We start from the raw sequence: 20,212 nt of genomic DNA, 5'->3' as shown, positions 1-20,212 counted from the left end.
TTTGAAAACATTGTAATATATACTTAACATAGTTCACATTTATGTAAAACATTAATTACACATTCTATACTTAAAAGACTTTAAATGACAAAATTGGAACATTTTGAGTAAATAGAAATAACATATTATTGTAAATAAATGGTTAAATTATATACACTCTATTGTGTTTTTAGTAAAATGTACAAAATATCATATGTTTTATTTATTTCATGAAATCTCGTTGTGTTAATGTAAAATATGCATAAAAAACACTCTATTTGTGTTTTGATGTTTGGTTTTCATTAAAGACATAAATTACACAAATTTTATACAAATAAAAAATAAAAAATATTTTAAATAATTTTTTTGAATAAAATAAATAAATAAATAAATGATCAAATCATTTATTTTTATAATTTTTGTAAAAATCAAATAGTAAATTATCTTCGAAAAACTATAAAACGAAGGATTAATCAATTATTTATTTATTTATTTTATTAAAAAATTAAGATATTTTACTTTTTATTTGTATAAAATTTGCATAATTTAAGTATTTATTTAGAAAAAAAATGTTTTGGATAAAGGATATTTCGTGTAAACTTTACATTAACACATGAGAGTTTCACGTAATAAATTTGTTTTATACATTTTTAGTAAAACACACGAGGGTGTTACATAATTTACCCTAAATAAATACTAATAGAAATATTTTTTTCATTCGTCCGCCTCTAAAGATTACATTTATTTTTTGCGTCATTATACTTAATATTAAAAATATTATTATATTTGTATAATTTTGTGTACAAATGTCTTTCTCTTAGATATTGTAAGACACTATAAGGGTATGTTTGGTAAATATTTCAATTTCTTTGGCTTGTTTGACAGTTTGACTCAGAGAAATGAAAATTGATAAATAAGTATTATTATTATTTTTTTAATTTTTTGAACTAAAATCATATTCAATTTCATATTCAATAATTTAATTTTTACCATTTATGAAAAATTGTATTAATATATAATTTTACAAAATATCGTATATAATTTATAATTTTTTTAAAAAAGTCACCAAAAATATTTTTTTATGAACTTTCACTCGTTAAAATTATCTTTTGTTGGATTCATCGTTTATTCTTATTCGATCCATTCAATTTTTTTTTTTATATTTCTCAAGTGAATTCCCTTGTTTTCCAAATAAGATAATAAATTCTCATTCTTAGCAATTCTATTTTCTGTGTACCAAACGCTCCTAATATAATTATTTTTGTCCTTTTTTTAATTGATTTGTATTACGTTTTGATATAATAACTAATATTCAAAGATCAATATAATTCTCAGAGCTGGACCGTGGTAGTAATAGAATAGACAGTTTAAAAATGCAATCAAATAAATTATACTATATCCATCAGACTCTAAGGATTTCATTTACTTTTTGCTTATTGATTTTAAATATTAATTATTATATCAAAACATAATACAAATAAAAAAAATTGCAAAAATACTTCCATTAATGTCTTATAATAATAATAGTGACATTTGTATAAAAAATTATACAAATATAATAATATTTTTAATGTTAAGTAGAATAATGTAAAAAAGTAAATATGATCTTTAGAGGCTGATGGAAGAGTATATTTTTATTTTGACATATAATTTTAATATATATTTATCTAGTTGATTGGATCGAGAGTTGGTACCTGAAATTAAACCATAGATCTAATCCAATGCTCAATTGCTCCAAACATAAGAAATTAATTAAGCTGATTATATATGTCACAAGGCCCAAAATAAAGGCTTTTAGCCTAAATTCAGGCCCAAAAAGTAAATGGGGCCATCAATAAAACTATTTGGCCCATCAATAAATACTAAGGCCCAAAATCTCATGGCACTAAATAAAAATTCAATCGGCTTCAAGGCAGCGCCGACTAAAATGTCGACGGAGGAAAGAGGGGAAACGGCTGCCGTCGGCGTAGATCCGCCGCCGCATTGTTTGCTAGATAGGTTTGTGCTGTCCTCATATTATTTACGCCGACTCTATAGTTATTTTCAGTGCACGTATATTATTTTTCTTTGAAATGAATTCAACTTTTGATTTCAATTTTTAACCGTCAACGCTGAACTAGTTGAAAATGAGTTAGCTGAATGCTTTATAATCACGCTTGTAGAAGATCACCGTGAAAAGTCTCTACAGTTCTATGGTCTATTACCTTTTGCTCTGTGGATGTTTTTACCTTTTGCTCTGTAGATGTTGGATTATTTGTGGTTTTGATTCTGTTAGCATTTTTTAGTCTGAGAATCTGTATTTATGCTCTAATTGGCGTTTCTAATACACACACACACACACACACATATATATATATATATAATGGAACATTTAGTGTGATATTTGCTGTGCATAAGTTAAGGTCAATCGATGTTAGATTGAAGTAATTCAATACTTAAATCTTTACTGCAAATTTGGCCCTGAATTTATACGATCCCAATATGTTGGGGCTCTTAATTGATTTTTGATCTCCTTTCCTTTGTGTATGTTTTTTAAGTTTTATTAAACTCTTGGCTTATCCATTTTTTAAAATTTTTTTCTATTATTATTTTTAAGGATAAATGTATATTTAGTCCCATATGCTCATTGTTATTTTGGTCCTTCTAATGAAGATTGTATGGGGTTGCAAAAGGTCGCTAAGTATAGTAATATTGTCACATGTGTTGATAACTTGATATGATACCTCTTATATGGATATGAACTAGGAACATATAAATTTTTAGCCTCAACTATTCTTGTGAATTTATGTTTTATGCTTATGAAAACATATAGTTTATATATTTCATTAAAAATTAAATTCACATCAAAATTTGGTGTTAAAATTTGATACATGACTAGTCCATGTTAGCTCTGGAGGTGTCATGTTAACATACGTGACAATATTATGATATTAGAGGATTTTTTTAACAATTACGGAGTAGATATAGGACTATTACTATACCAATTTTACTTAAAGGACCAAAATGATAATGAATGTCATATACTGGACTAAAAAATACATTTATCTTCTTTTATTTTCTTGAAAAAGAAATATTTTCAGTTTCCTATGCTCCCTTTTAAACTTGGTGTGTTTTTAGCAGACTTTATGCAATACATAAAGTGGGAGATATAGCCTGTTTGTTAATTGGAGAAGATCTGTTGAGGTGTGCACATTTTTGTTGTGCAATATTCAGTACTCCATTTATGAAGCTCTACTTATGGTTGGTTTCTTCAGTTGTTTGAATGTTTATGAGGAACCGAAATGATTGGTTATGGCGTCAGCATGATATTTTTCCCTTATCCTGGTGCTGATATGTATTTGGAGTATTTCTGATTTAGAGCTTTCTTAAATTATATATTTGTATTGTGTTATAATATTTGTTCATGAAGGCTATTTGTATGCTGCCCTTACGGCACAAATTTCACTATCTCAAAGGATGTTATGTTCCTGCAAATTTGGATGTTATGTTTCATATAGTGATTTAAAGGAGCAATCTTTTAATTCCATTCCAGACTCCCATTTTATTCACTAAGAAATTATGGCAATCCTTTTATTGATGAAAAAACTTAAATTCCTGATATAGTGGGGTGCTTACGCATTAGTTGCGACTTTGCAAGCAAAATAAAAGCGCTGAAAAAATTTGTTCCTATACACTCAGAAGTAATTTGTTCATCTAGTGACTCTTTTTATATACGTTGGTAGAAATACTTCTGCAAGAAAAACTACATCTTATTGGATTGTGTGTGCTAATTTTTCACATCTGCCTGTCAGTCTAGAAATCAGAATATTTGCAATACCATCTGCACTGCTTGCCGCATAGTTGTGTGATATGTGGCAATAATTATTTAATTTGGCCTTTGTTACAAATTATACAACTGGCATATGTAAATTCCTTTTCATTTCATGATAGGGGTTTCCTTTGAGTTGTTTGTGTTCATTAAACTGATATGATTTGCAGGAAAAGGTTGCTTGTTTTGAAGTGATGGAAGGTATTGAGGGATTGGAAATTCAGAAGACATGTTTACCTTGTTCGTGTCGTCAAATGAAATCTTGAAAACTTATCGACATAGGCAACTGAAACCTTGGACAATGCCAAAGTAAGTTTACAAGCTGTAGTTTCCGACCTTTAAATCTTTACGGATCAAACATCAATTACTAATGGGCGAAGTGGGCGAAGTGATGGAAGGATTCATTTGTTTTTTTTAAATCAAAAACTCCAAATATTAATCAAGAAAGTTGGAATTGATTCTTCTATATATTATTTCAACAAAAACTATTAAAGATATAAATATATGCCTTGGCTGCAAAGTAGAAAGAACACAAAAATGCATTTATTACAATAGTCTTGTCTCCCTTCCATAAGTTTTTTATTTCATCGGTGTGTGCATTGATCGAATTACAAGATGCTAGTTTCTACTCTCTACATGTCTCTTGTGTATATACTGAAACTGGATGTGCATTTCATCAGCCTATACTTTGCCCCTGGCCAGGCACGAACCGGGAATTGAACCTGCTTCACCGGGTGCATGTAAACATGCTGTTATGGTTGGTGGTGCCTAATCTTTTGTTTTCTTGGAACTAACTGATTGATCCCTTTTTGAACACATAACACACAGGTGAGAGAAAAGATATGAGATAAATGAATAAATCCATGGATGGGTCCAAAGCTTGGCATGGAGACAGCTAAAGAAACATATTTTTGGTTAGACCTTTTTCATATATATATATAACTTTATCCCAAGAGAGACAAATAAATGGATATCTTGACATTTCTTTTTGCAACATTATATATTGATTGATGGGTACATTTGTTTAATCTCTTTTCTTGCATGAGTGGGGATGGTTTTCTTGTCCTGTCTACCTCTTCTTTTTCTTCCTTCACTTTCACCACTGAGTTTGAATTCTGGGGTTTGTTTATATATCCTCATATGATGATGACGATGATGATGATTATTATTATTATTATTATTACTACAGGGATGGGCAGTCTTTTCAGAGGACTAGGTCAAAGGTAGAGAGATAGCTGGTGGTCAATGAAAGGCAAGAAAAGGGTGGGCTTTGGGCATTGGCATTGGCATTGGCATTGGCATTGGCATTTGGGAACAACTACTGAGAAGAAGACCTAATGTAAATAAATAAATTAATAAAAAGGGTTTTTTTTATTTTTTATTATTTATTGATTGATCAGAGCAGAGTGGATCGGTGTGGGCCCTTTTTCAATTTCTTTACTTGACTTTTTTGAATTCGTTCGTTTGACTTGGAAATGTGTCTTCCCCTCTGACTAATGCGTGTTGACATCATTCCATCTCGGGTTTTGGATTAATTAATTGGTTAAATTAATCAATGTACAACCACAATAATAATAGTAATAAATAATAATTATAATAATAGTAATATGGGTTTGTCGAAATAAAAATAATGAATTGGAAGAACACATCACCAGTGCATAACGTGGGAATTTATTTATTTATTTATTTATTTATTAAACTACAGTACTGTCAGAATATATCTCGAGCACAGCAAAAATGCATACATAATTATGTAATGTATATTGGTGATTATGTAACTTAAGGGATGGATCAATGGAATATGGAATTATTTTATACTATAGTGGAGAATCTTTAATATATATATATATATATATATACATATAGCTATCAATTATTATTATTATTATTTCCTAAATCATTTCCTATGGGTATTGAATTATTTGAGTTGAGTAAAACGAAAAAAAAAAATAAAAATAAAAATAACTTAGGAGCCATGAAACAAAAAGCTATACAGAAAGTTTTATCATGAGTATGAGTATAAAAAGAGGGACTTTCAATTAGGGATAGAATTAATATATCATCATCAAATGACAAAAAAGCTATTGTGTGTTGTTTTGACTGTCTGTCTGTCTCTCTGCGATTCATGTGCACTGACAATTCATTCTTTTATTACAATAAATAAATAATATATATAAATAAATAAAAAGTTAAAAAAAAAAAAAAAAAAAAAAAAAGGTTAGTTGGGTGATATATTGTATGCCGCAATCAACGGTAGAGTGTTCAAACTTCTAGAGCCCCATTAGTCAACCTTTCCTCCCTTATTCAACTCTTCTCTCTCTATTATTATTTTTATTAAATTAATTAATTATATTTTTTAAGGGGTGTCATTAGAGTGAGTATATCAAGTATGGGTGACAAATTCTGTAATTCATTACACAAAGTATAAGTACATACTCCCTCCGTCGTTAAAATTTATGCTCACTTTCTGTTTTCGATTGTCATTGAAAAATATTCTCATTTTCTTTTTAAGTAAAAAATCATTTCACTTTTATACTATTCTCATTTTCTTTTTAAGTAAAAAATCATTCCACTTTTGTACTACTTTTTACTATAAAATGAAAAATTAACAATTATTCTTCACTTTTATTAAAGTTCGTGCTCAGTCAAATGAGTACACATTTGTATGACGGAATGAGAGTATAATATATATATATATATATGACTTGGATTAGCTTTTTCAAAATGTGTTAAGTTTAATTTATAGTTTATTATGTGATATATGTATTATTGGAGTTGCAAACTGTATTAATTAATGGTTGAGCAAAGAGGTAAGTGAAGTACTTTTGTGACATAATAATAATAATAATAATAATAATAATAATAATAATAAAGGAGTATAAAATAATGAAAACCATGCATAGATAGGGTATAATTAGTTGCATTAAAATTTGTGTAAGGAAAAAGTCAAACAACTTGTGTGTGTAACCATGCTTTTTATTCAAGAAAGTATTATTGTATATATATATACTAATTAATTAATTAATTAATTAATTAATTCTAGGTAGTATAATGTTTGTATTCAAGTTTCAAGGACATAGGCAAGAACATTCACATATAATTTGATGAAAGCGTTTCGCTTTGGTAAGTGTACAAACTATTTTATTTTTATTTAAATTTTTTAGGGTTACAATATATATACATATATATTATACTCCAACATCATATCATGCCATAAAGCACAATTTATTTATTGCATAACTCATCTTTTAATGTAATAGTACACAATTTGTTCATAAAATCTAATATATATATATATATATATATTAAAATGCTATAAGTTAGAATGTAATAAAGTTTACAAAAAAGTATTTTATTGTTTATAGTGAAGTTGTGTGAAATATGTCTTTATTTATCTATTTAAGGAAGAAAGGTGCAATAGAAAGTGGTTGCAAATGGTGCAAAGCAATTTTATGTAAATTATATATAGGGAGGGTCGTCTCAGACCTTTTTTTTTAGGCCTTGAGCGAAAATAAATTATAGATCCCTACAAATACATGATTAAAATGTATTTTTAATAATATTATTGATTGTCGTTGATTGGACAAGAGGCTGAACGTGACCGTCTGAACAATGTCAATTTGAGAAAAAAGAGATGAAAGACGGTCTGTCTGAAAGTTCGAAAAGCAAGAAAGACTGAAGGATGGTGAAATATATAAGAGAAAATGTGAGGCAAGTTTGATCGAGTTGCTGGAAGCAATGAAATAGGGTGTAAGCATAGACGATTAGAAAGAAATAAAAAAATATATATATGATTAGAAATTAAATTTAATTTTAAAATTTAATAATAATAATAATAGATAATATTTAAAATATAGATCCTCTATTAATTAGGGGGCCCGAACAGTCGTTCACCTGCTCCTACTATGAGCCGCCCTGATTATATATATATATATATATTTATGTGTGTTTATAATTTTATTGAGTTGATGGGATCCATGCCTATGAAGTGATTTTATATGGACAACTCCATAAAGGTGACAGATATTGAAAAGATTAATAAAAATAACTTGTACTAATTCATAATTTTACAACTCCTAATAATTAAATAAGAACCATAAATATGACCATTAAGCTTTTTTTGCCCCAATTTTTGTGCCATAGTGAGAATTAATTAATGGATTGCAAAATAGTTTACTTTAACTACTTTCCCTATAGGCTGTTTGTTATAGCTTTGCCTAAACATAGTCTAAACTATATTAATAAAAATAAACATTAATTAATTCAACCAATAAATAAAACACACACACACACACAAGCTATGTATATAAAAAGTAACCATAGGTTTAACAAAATTGTAAATACAAGAAATTATTACAAAGATTTTATATGATTGATATAATTACTTATGTCAACAAATTATAGATTTTATTAATATAATAATTATTACTCCATCCGTCCCACATACCATGTCCACGTTGTCGTTTCTGTCCGTCTCATATACCATTACTTTCCTTTTTTGGAAAATGATTATACACTTTAATCTCATTTTAAACTTTTATTTTTTTAAAAAAATTTTAATTAAACTAATTAGTTATGTTAATCTTAATTTATAATTATTTATATTATAAGATAATTATTTTCACTAATACATTCTTAATTATCTATTAATTACACCCTCCTAAAATACCGTGTCTACAGTGTAGCAGACACGGTATGTGGGACGAAGGGAGTATTAAAGACTTGTGATAGTAACTTTTAGAATAAACGATTTTAAAAATATATATATTGTATGCAGATGAAATTAACTTGCAAGTAATTTTAAAAAAAATATATATATATTTTAAAATACATAATTCATATATATATATATATATATATATGTAAATATTGAAAGATAGTTGAGAATGAATACCAATAGTTAGGTATATAGCGATGTAGACTTCTATGGATCCTTTAAAGAAGATTGAAGTGATGAATTGGTTATATAATTATTGTTTGAATATTAGAGTGATTTTATTTTATTTTATTTTGCTATATTTTAGTTTTATAAAATGTATCTTATCATATACTCCCTCCGTTTTAGATACCATGTCCACATTGCCGTTTCTGTCCGTCTCACATACCATGTCACTTTCATTTTTTGGAAAATGATTACACACTTTAATCTCATTTTAAATTTTTTAATTTTATTTTATTTTTTTAATTTTAATTAAACTAATTAGTTATCTTAATATTAATTTATAATTATTTATATTATAGGATTTATTTTTACTAATACATTTTTAATTATGTACTAATTACATATTTTTTAAAATACCGTGTCTATAGTATAGTAGACACGATATCTGGGATGGAGGGAGTATTCATAACACAAAATCTTGTTGAGAATCCTCTCACCCCATAAAGAAATAATTGATGGGGTTGGAATAGAATGGAATAAATAGTGGTTGTGTAGAATAATAGTAGTATATTATTATTTATATATAAATCATAATTATTTACTAATTTAAATATTTTTCTAACCGTCACAGAATGGATAATGATTGTTGATTATATATATATATATATATGATGACAAATTAATACAAAGTTAGTTAGTTAGAAGAGTTTATTGCACAATCACTTAATCAAGTGGAAAGAAGTAATTATATATAGAGAGAGTGTGTAAATTAGTTGAAATTCCACTCAAATTACACCTTTAATCAACTAAAAATTTGGCTTTCAATTAATTATCTTTCTTTACTTCATACCCTTTTTTTTCTACCTTCATTACACATAATTGACTATCGAAAATTGTATGAATTAATAATATAGAGAGAGAGAAGAAAATTAAATATTATAATTAAACTGGTGATTTAAATTTTTATTTAAATAATATTTTAATGTAATATTTTATGAAAATAAAGAATATATTTTATTAAAAACTGTGCACATCAAATGAAATTTTTTATTTGAAATTATAAAAAAAAAAAAAAAAAAAAACCAAACAAACACACTCTATATATGAATTATTATCATCAGTTTATAATATTGTACAATCATATCTTTGATATTTTAATGCACTATTTATATATATATATATATACTTTAAGGAAGCTTTTACAATAATTCATCAATATTAATTATTTCAAAAAGTATTAGGTTAATTTTTTTTTTTTTTTTCCATAAAATATCATATCAAATATTTGTCTTCTTACTATTTTGAATTCAAAATTACCAAACTTCTATCTAAATGGATAAGTTTGTGATTATGCTTTCTTCATTTTGAAATTTAATATATGTGATTGTTCCTACCGGTGGATAAAAAGCACAGGTAAAAGACTTTTTTACTTTTGCGAGTGTATCAGTGTAAAAAGTAGTAACAATTGTGTAATAATAATGAAAAAGTAAGAGTAGTTTTATAGTGATATGATTATCTATGAAATGAGACTATTGTTTTGGGACGAACAAAAATAGTAAACAAGACTATTGTATTGGAACGGAGGGAATAGTATTTTAATATAATATTTTTATCAAAAATCATGCAAGTTAAATAATGTAAATTTCTATTTGAAATTATAAATAAATAAACATGTACATTTCAGATTTAAAATATAAATAAATAAATAAGATAAGGTACAAGTCTAAAATATATGACAAATTTTACCCTACCATTTTTATGAGAAATCCGGCACCATGGTAAATCCTTATGCCGAGCACAATAGTATGCAAATTACGTCAGAAAAATTCTGTGTTACATATTTGATTAAGAAGGCATTGATAATGTCGCCAGATACCAAAAACAACAAGTTACTTTCTACTGTTGCAGATAGACACAGACAGTAGGCAGACTCACACTTGCAACAGCTGTATATTTATTTTGTCTTGTTCATTTTATCTCATATATTCATACAAGAAAAATTTGATCGAATTGGGATAGTAAAAGGAATGTCAAATTTATGTTGAAAACGGCCTCCTTCCATTTATGTGCTAAGAGAATTAATTATTGTTTAATCTACAATCAAACCAGACTGTTGTATACACATCATGAGACAATCTCGGTTTAGAGAGAGAGCACATTTGAGAGCTTATCCTTGAGAGAGAAATTATTGTAAGAACTCACATTTAAGACTCTCCTCATCTCCATGATTTTCATCTATGTTTGATACACAAAACTTACCGGAGGAGTTGCTTGAGGAAGGAGTTCTCGGAGACCCAAAGGAGATGACAACCAGCTTGTTTGTTGCATTACTTTAGGCTCGTTGTATACAATGGTGTCAGTATGCACTTGTGACTTCCAATACATGTGCATTGAATACAAGGTAAACCTTTATGGAGGTATGAGTTAAGTGAGTTTAAGGTTGTTATGTACTAGTTTCAGTATTGATTATAGTAGAGTATTTTCTGGAATGGGTTGTTATAACCGAACTGAGTTAACAAATACTTGACTCATTTATTGCTTTTCTAATCAAGTATTTATATCTTTGTCAGTGAGCTGTTGTTATTGTGAATTAGCTTCGCTTCAGGGGAAGTTGGCCCTATTTAAGTGTTCGAAGTAGATTTGTCGATCCACTATTTCCCAACAGATAAGATTTGAACGCATGATGTTGCAGTGATCATAAGTTCGTCCATCATCGCTTAGTTACCAACTATTTCCGCCATTTTAATTCAAAATATCATTTTTACCATTTTCGTCTATCTCACTTCAAAGATTTATTTCCTATTTTAGAAAAAATAATCATATATTAATATCAAAATACCTGTAACTTTTACTTAAATTACAAGAATACTACTCATTCTCTCTCAATTCAAAGTACCATTTTTTTTATGTCCATTTCATAGTATCTCTTTTCTATTTTAGAAAAAATAATCATATACTAATACCAAAATACCAACTTTTATGTAAATTACAAGTATACATTCAAAAGATAAAAATGTTAGAATCTCTTACGCACTTTCAGTAACCAATAAAATACTGTCCTCTATCATCAAAACTTATTCCCACTTTTCATTTTTGGTTGTCATCTAAATTTATTCCAGATTTTATTTTTAGTTAAAAAAATACTATTTTTTCTACTTTTTTTTTATCATAAAAGAAAAAAGTTTATATTTTTATCCACTTTTTATAAAACTCGTACCCGGTCAAATGGGCATACTTTTACATGACGGATGAAGTATTATTTTTTAATATATTACAAAACTCTAAAAAAACTCATTTGATATGGAACGAATGGAGTCTTTACTTTCTATTAACTAATAAAATATTATTATTTTTAAATTAACTTAAACCAACCCCAATTAATTTGTAATTCTAACCGGGTAATTAAATGTGATATGAGGCTAACATTAGCATGACTAAAACGATTAACTACTACAATTTAATGTGTCTCAATATAAGAATAAAAAATAAAAATAAAAATAAAAATAAATACAATTTCCTTAGATTGTAAGCATTATTCAATATATAGTAATAAGTAAGAGGTGGGAAATAGTATTCATAGAATTTAAAATAGAAGCATGGAAAGCAACCACTTTTTAACTAATTAAAGTTTGGCATCAATTTTCATTCTTTATAATTAATTTATTGATTTATTGATTTTTTATTTATTTAATTAAAAAATAAATAAAGAAAGAAAGCCCTGCAGACCACTCATCAGAATCTTTCAAGAGTTGCTGATTCTGACTGATTTCGAAATTTGGTCCCCCTAATTGTCGCCTTTAATTAATTGTTTTGATTTATTTAATTTCCCCATCACCTTATTTATTTTTTTATTTTTTATTTTTTTTACTATAAATGCATTTTATAACATTGTGTGTTTCAAACACAAGTTATATATTGTTATTAATATTATATATCTTTAATTAAATTATTCGTTAATTATATATGTAATTGATTTAGCATTCTTACCAAACTTGATGGACTTGTCCGATTTTTGTGTTTGAGGTTGTTGTTAGTATGCTAAATGATTTTAATTCACTATGGTGCTCACCTCAAATATGGACATCATATGAAATCTGAATAAATAACATAATATTTATATAATATTTATTTTAATATAATATAAATACAATATATAAACTGATAACATATATTGTCATTCATCTCATTCACAAAAAATGCATTCATACAACACACTTCTCAATATGAACTATCAACATAGGATCTCAGCAAGGGTGTCAAAATTGAATTCGATCCTAAAAATCAAATATATTCCACCTGAAAATTTTCAGCATCAGGTTTAGGTGTTTCGGATTTTCTAAATAATCAAGTTGATCGAATCTGAAACGAAAAAAATTGGGTTGGATCTAATCGAGTTTCGGATCGACTTGATAATCCGGAATATATAATTTATATTTACAATTATTATTTATGTATTTCAAAATAAAACAATATAAAAAAAGTTAAAATTCTAAGAAATAATAATAATATACCAATTATAAAAATTAAAAAACAAAACAAAACAAAATCGAGTTTTTGAATATGTTTCGCATCGGATTTTTTTTTTTAGTTTAAAATTATTAGGTTTTCGGATCAATTTCGTGTCAATTTTTGGGTCTATTTCATGTCATGTTCTTCGGGTTCGTTCGGATTATTGATTGACCTGAAACAAAATTTGGTTGACATAAACTTCACCTAAAAAAATTGGTATTTTGTTCGGACTTAGAATTTCGAATTGAAAATTGAGTTTGAGTCGGCAGATGTTTTATTATATCCGCACCTCAATTTGACACAAGTACGATCCAAAATTGTAGATTGACACTTCTAGATTGCAATTAGCTCAACACATGTTGTGTTAATTTACATATATTAGTACCTAGTTAAGTAGATATGTTTATATATTGTTTATTAATTATTATTCAATCTGTCCTATTTAATTTGTCAAATTTTTCTATTTTTTTCTATATTTCATAATTTATTTATTTTTTTAAAAATATAATTATACATTTTAATCCGCATTTTAAAATTCATAATTTATAATTTTTTATTTTAATTAAACTATTTAGTCATCTTAATCTTAATCTATAATTATTTTTATTGAATTATAATTATTTTTACTACTACACTTCTTAGTTACTTACTAATTAGACAATATCTAAAACTTCATACATAACCTAAAGTGGACAATTTAAGTGGGACGGAGGAAGTATTATTAATCCCACTTACTATGTCTACATTTTCATTTATGTTTGTCGTACTTATTTTGTCATTTTTTAGGAAAAGAATTATACACTTTAATCTTATTTTAATTTTTTTTAATTTATAATGTTTTAAAATTTTAATTAGATTAATTAGTTATCTTAATATTAATTTATAATTATTTTTATTATATGATAATTAGTTTCACCGAAATATTCTTAATTATTTACTACTTACACCCTTCATAAATTCTCGTGTTACAGTAAACCAGACATGATAGTCGAAACCGATGAAGTATTTTATTAATGAAATCAGATATTTATTTATATGTCTAATACAAAATAAATATACTCATACATTGGCTTAATATAAGAAGTAAAATATTTAAACAATATTTATAAAAAATATATATATATATATCAAATATATATATATATATATATATCTAGAGTCATGATCCTGCATGCACACCATGGTACTGTGTAAGTGCAAAGGTATATATTATGAAATAAAATTAAGATATTTTTATTTTGTTTTGGTGAAATGAGATACATGAAAGAGTGAAGGGGATTGGTAATGATTAATCTAAATAGCTTGCGTAAAATTTAGGTATTGAATTTTTGTCGTCGTAGGAATTAAACGTCACTTAACTTAAATAACAAGGTAGTAATTAATTATTTAATTAATCTAATGACCATTTTATTGACCATGCACTTTTTTTTGTCCAAAAATCGAAGTTTCTAGTATGTTTGTCGGGGCTATAAACGCAAGTCTCACATTGAAAGTTGCGAATAAAATTACACATTTTATAAGTCTCAAGTGAACTCCACTAGTATGAGAGGTCTTTTGGTGAATATTCAAAAACAAATTTGTGCGTACTCAGTCCAAAGAGGACAATATCATACTAGCGTTGAGTTGACTCAGTCCTAAGAGTGTTTATAGAATATTTTTCATTAATAATATGTCTAACTAGGACACGATTATCTATATATAAAAGAGATCGTTTCTCTTTTCTTTTTAATAAAATAAATATGTATTAAATGCTATTAAATATATCATAATTAATAAAATTATAATTAATATATTTTTAAGATAACAAAATAATTCATTTAATTTTATGATTAAAATAAATTATAATATAATTTTATGTTCATTTATACCCCTAATTACCCTAATTAAGGGATATAATTTTTATTATTTTTATAATTACAATAATTACATTGATAATCAATAAAACAAAAAAATACCTAATTATATTTTGCAATCCTAATATTTATATAACACCAGTAAATTTTATAATTTGTTTTTCATATAATTATATAATTAATATAGTTTAATTGATTAATTAATGAAATTATAATTAATAAATGTATTCATTAAAAGTTAAAAATTACTATTATTATTATATAAAAGAGATCGGTGAGATCCACTTCACCATATCACTTTTTATTTTTAATAAAATAAAATTATATTAAATGCTAAGAAATATATCATAATTAATAAAATTATAATAACATATTTATAAAAATAATAAAATAATTCATTTAATTTTATGATTAAAATAAATTATAATATTAATTTTATATTCATTTATACCCCTAATTTAGAGTAATTAAATTTTAATAATTTTGAAATATAATTTTCATTATTATTTATATATAAAATAAAGCCGCATAACTATTTTTCTTTTCTCTTTTTTTGTTTTTCTAATAAATTGAATTTAAATTAAATACTCACAATTAATAAAATTATAATTAACATACTTAATAATATTATAACTAATACAATTAATAAATATTTTGACAATTAAAAGAATTGATAATATTATTACAATTATTGTATAATACTCCCTCCGTCCAAGCAAGAAGTATACATTTACTTTTGGCGCGAAGTTTAAGAAATAATAGTATTTTAATGATAGTGGGTATGTAAAAATAGTGAAATGACATTTTTGCCCTTACTTTTTTATATAAAAGTAATGATGTAATGTAAAGTAAAGATATTTGTGGAAAGAATGAAGTATTTAATGAAATAGTTACTTTGTAATTGGACGTCCCAAAATAGAAATATATATATTTTGTAGCTGGACGGAGGGAGTACTATATAACAATTCTTTATTTACTTTAAAATTAAATAATTTATTTTAGTTTAAAAATATTTTAATTTATTTTACAAATGTATATTCTATTATATTGATATATTTATATAAAAATTATATAATAATTATTAAGTACTCCATCCGTCCCAAAATTATAGTCTAGGTTGTGTTTGACACGGGATTTAAGAAATATGATATTATATTGGTAGTGGGTAAAAAGTACAAGTAAAAGACGTTTTTGCCTTTGTGAGGGTATTAGTGTAAAAAGTAGTGACAATTGTGTAATAATAATGAAAAAATAAGTGTAGTTTTATAGTAATATGTTTATTTATGGAAATGAGACTATAGTTTTGGGACTGACAAAAATGATAAACAAGACTATTGTATTGAGACGGATGAAGTAATTTTTAATGTATAACTATTATATTATGATTATATATTAACTATATAATTTTTGGAGAATTTTTTTATTTTTATTTTAATATTTTTAAATAAAAATAATTAATAATAATATATTTTACATAAAATATAATTGAAATTTTATTTATAAATATTATTTGAATAAATTTTTAATTATTACAATTAAAATACAAAATACAATAATAATTATTATTATATTAATTGCTATCATTAATATATTACCATTAACATTATATAATTATAGTCTATATAATTAATGCAATCATAATTAGTAATATATTTATTAAAATTTAGAATACTTATAAATATTATACATTTGTCACATCACTCTATTTTGTATTTTTAATTTATTTAATACAATTAATAAATATTTTTAAAAATAAAAATTTTGATATAATTATTAAATCTATAGTATAATATTACCTTTTTTATTTTAAAATTAAATAATATATTTTAATTAAAAAAATCTATTTAATTAATAATAAAATTTGTTACAATTAAATAATAAAATTTATCTTAAATATAAATAAATTTTAATCATTATGAATGAAATAAATTTTAACATTTATGGCAACATGTTACCAAATATTAAAGATATGAATACGCTTAATTAACGTCGATATTAATGACGAATTTGATGACAATCATCATTTCAATGTCTATAAAAAAAAGTTTTCTAAGCACTTATTTTATATGCACCACGAGCACTTTCTTCCTCATATTCCTTTATTCTTTTTTTCTCTTTTTCCGGCATTATTTCCGGCGAGTCTCCGATTGATATTCCGGCAACTCTCACTTCTTGCAATATAGCTTTGATGTTCCTCTTTTAGTTTGTCTAAGTTCTAGAATATTGGAATATCATATAATTTGAAGACGATAAATTACTATATCTTTGGGATCATTGCGCCACAAATTGAAGATATATATTTTATGTGCATTTTGTGGTCTTGGATTGATACTAAGATGTTAATTTTTTATTAATAATAATGATATATTTTAATTTTTCATTTTATGTAAAATATACATGATATTTTATTTTTATTTCCAATAGTTTTTTGTCGATTATGGTATTTATTGTATTATCATTAATATTTTTGTTTGATTTTGTGATTGCTTTCGAACATGAACATATTTTTATATATATATATATTTTTATAGATTTCAATTTCATATTAATTTTATTTATTTCTCTCTAAATGTATTATTTGTGGATTGTACACTACTAGAAAAAATATTGATAATTGCAGAAATTTATCATAAATTTTAATCCGTGACAATTAAAAGCCACGAAAAGTAATTTCGTAAACAAATTTATGTCACAACTTTTTACTTTGACTATTCCATAAGTAATATTTGCAGAAAAAACTACAAACAACTTTTCATGACTATTTAAAGTAACGATTTATGTAACGAAAATGTCCAAGATATTTTTATTCCGCGTCTTTTGACTATTTCGTCACAAAAATTGTCACGAAATTTTTTCTTGACTATTTTAAGTTTCGGCAAAAATAACCAAAATATTTCCAACATTTTAAATTATTATAGATATTGTCATAGTATAATTTTCGTGACTTTTTAAAATTAAATGTCACAACATAAGTAACGAAAACAACTATTCTTATTATTGTTCGTAGCTATTCAAAGTAATTACAAAATAATAAAATCATCTTCAATATTTTTATTCAATATCGTCCGTAGCTATTCAATTTTTTGTTAAAAATTCATGATGATATATTAAATAAATATGTATATATTTTTAAAAGATAAATTTATAATCAATAATATTTATATAGTTAAAATATAATAACAAAAAAAAAGTAATACTTTAGAGTAGATAGCTAAGTTGGTATGACAGGTCGTGTAAATCTTTAAGAACTGTAATGTCACTAGTTCGTGGTTTTATTGAACAAAAATTATAATATAATTATATTTTTTCCAAAATATAAATCACGGAATTGTTACAGCTTTCGTTAATATAAAGTCACAGAGGTGTAATGGTATTATTTTGTAACTTATTGTTACGAAAATGTCACAATTATAAAATATTCACGAAATTTTGTTGCAGCTTCTGTTGCTATATAAAGTCACGGACATATCATGGTATTATTCTACAACTTATTGTCACAGAAATGTCACCATTTAAAAAAAGTCACCAGCAAAATTCCACGGAAATAGTTCCGTATATTTTTCCGTGACTTTTTAGTAAAAAGTTATCAATTTGTATTAAAACCGTGACTTTTTTTACCGCAACTATAGCCTAATTTTCTGGCAGTGGTAGTTGTATTGAAATAATCTCGATTAAAAAAGTAACACTTTAAACTCTTACATTTGTGCAAATTATGATTTTTTTTATTATTTATCGACTTCTCCACCGAGTTAGAAGAATTATAAAAGTATTTCATAATAATCATTCACATATATATATTTATATAATTCATTTATATATAAAAATCTATTTATATTTTCTGAATTAAATATGAATAAGTTTATTCATATTTATTTTTATATAAATTTTTTAAAAATATAGTTATGGAATAATAATCCACTTAAATAGTAGATAATAATATAAGATTAAGTTAAACATAATTATATATAAAATAATTGCTTAATTAAAAAAAATTATAAATTAATTACATAAATATTATTACTTAAAGGTATTGGATGTTTTATATATTAAATAAATGTGATAAATCAACTAATAAATTCAATTTACGTAAATTAATTATGGAATAATAATTAAGATAAATAGTAGTAGATGACAATATAAATATAAATTAAATATAATTATATAAAAATGAATTACTTAATAAAAAAATATAATTATAAAATATAAAAATATCCTAATACAATTTTATTACATTCATAGTATGAAAAGTAAAAAATTTTATTTAAAATATATAGTTACTTAGATAAATATTGATGTCAACGATGACGATATTATTATTCCAAGTGCGTTTCATAGTATATTTTATAACGACCATAAATGAAATAAATTATGTAAATAGAAGAACATTCAACCTTTAATAGAATATGTTTATATATTTAAACTATCAATTATATATCTATGGCAACAAAAAAAATAAATAAATGGAATATGATCATATGTTTATATTCATGGTCATCTATTAAAAATTATTATTTTATTATACATTGATAGTTAATTCTTGAAAAAAATCAAAAAATTAAAGAGAATGTTCTTATATAATATGTGTAGTAATGATTGACTGATTCGAATATATTTTTATTTTTTGATATTTTATTTTATAATAAATTATTTATACGATATAAATTTAATTATTTATACAATCTGTGCAACGCACGGATCAACACACTAGTTAATATATATAAAGGTGTGTTTGTCTTGTAAGATAGTTTGAAACAAAAAAAATTATGTGAGGTATATGAAATCATATAAAGAATATAAAAATAATAAATATGTGTAGTGTATTTTTTTTTAGAAAAATGTGTAGGAGATAAGAATGAAAAGAACAAAGTAGATTCTCTTATCAAAAATCAATATTTAAAATAAGATACTTCATATCCGTTAAACACGTAAATATTTTGTCATTTTTGTTTGTCTCTCATTAATGTAATTATAAACAAACACACAATATTGATTTTAGCACATTACATACTCTTATATAACACACAATAATTGATTTAGCACGATATACTCTTATACAATACACATACAATTATGAACAAACAATACATGTCTTTATTACACACAACATGTGTTATGTGTACTTATTGTCTTTATTACACACAACATGTGTTGTGTGCAATAAGAACATGTGATGTTTGTATA

At 24.7% G+C, this 20,212-nt stretch overlaps 1 long non-coding RNA gene across 1 annotated transcript; it reads left to right on the top strand.

The window, feature by feature from the left end:
- The first annotated feature begins 1,882 nt into the window (after window positions 1–1,882).
- On the top strand, window positions 1,883–5,321 carry LOC127250224 (uncharacterized). The gene is made up of 4 exons (XR_007838592.1): window positions 1,883–1,977; window positions 3,958–4,096; window positions 4,468–4,701; window positions 4,977–5,321. It is a non-coding gene; the product is annotated as an uncharacterized LOC127250224 (long non-coding RNA).
- Window positions 5,322–20,212: the final 14,891 nt, after the last annotated feature.

Source organism: Andrographis paniculata, unplaced genomic scaffold (genome assembly GCF_009805555.1).
Source record: "Andrographis paniculata isolate CXL003 unplaced genomic scaffold, ASM980555v1 Contig37END, whole genome shotgun sequence".
NCBI lineage: Eukaryota > Viridiplantae > Streptophyta > Magnoliopsida > Lamiales > Acanthaceae > Andrographis > Andrographis paniculata.
This window is presented reverse-complemented; position numbering and strand designations above follow the sequence as displayed.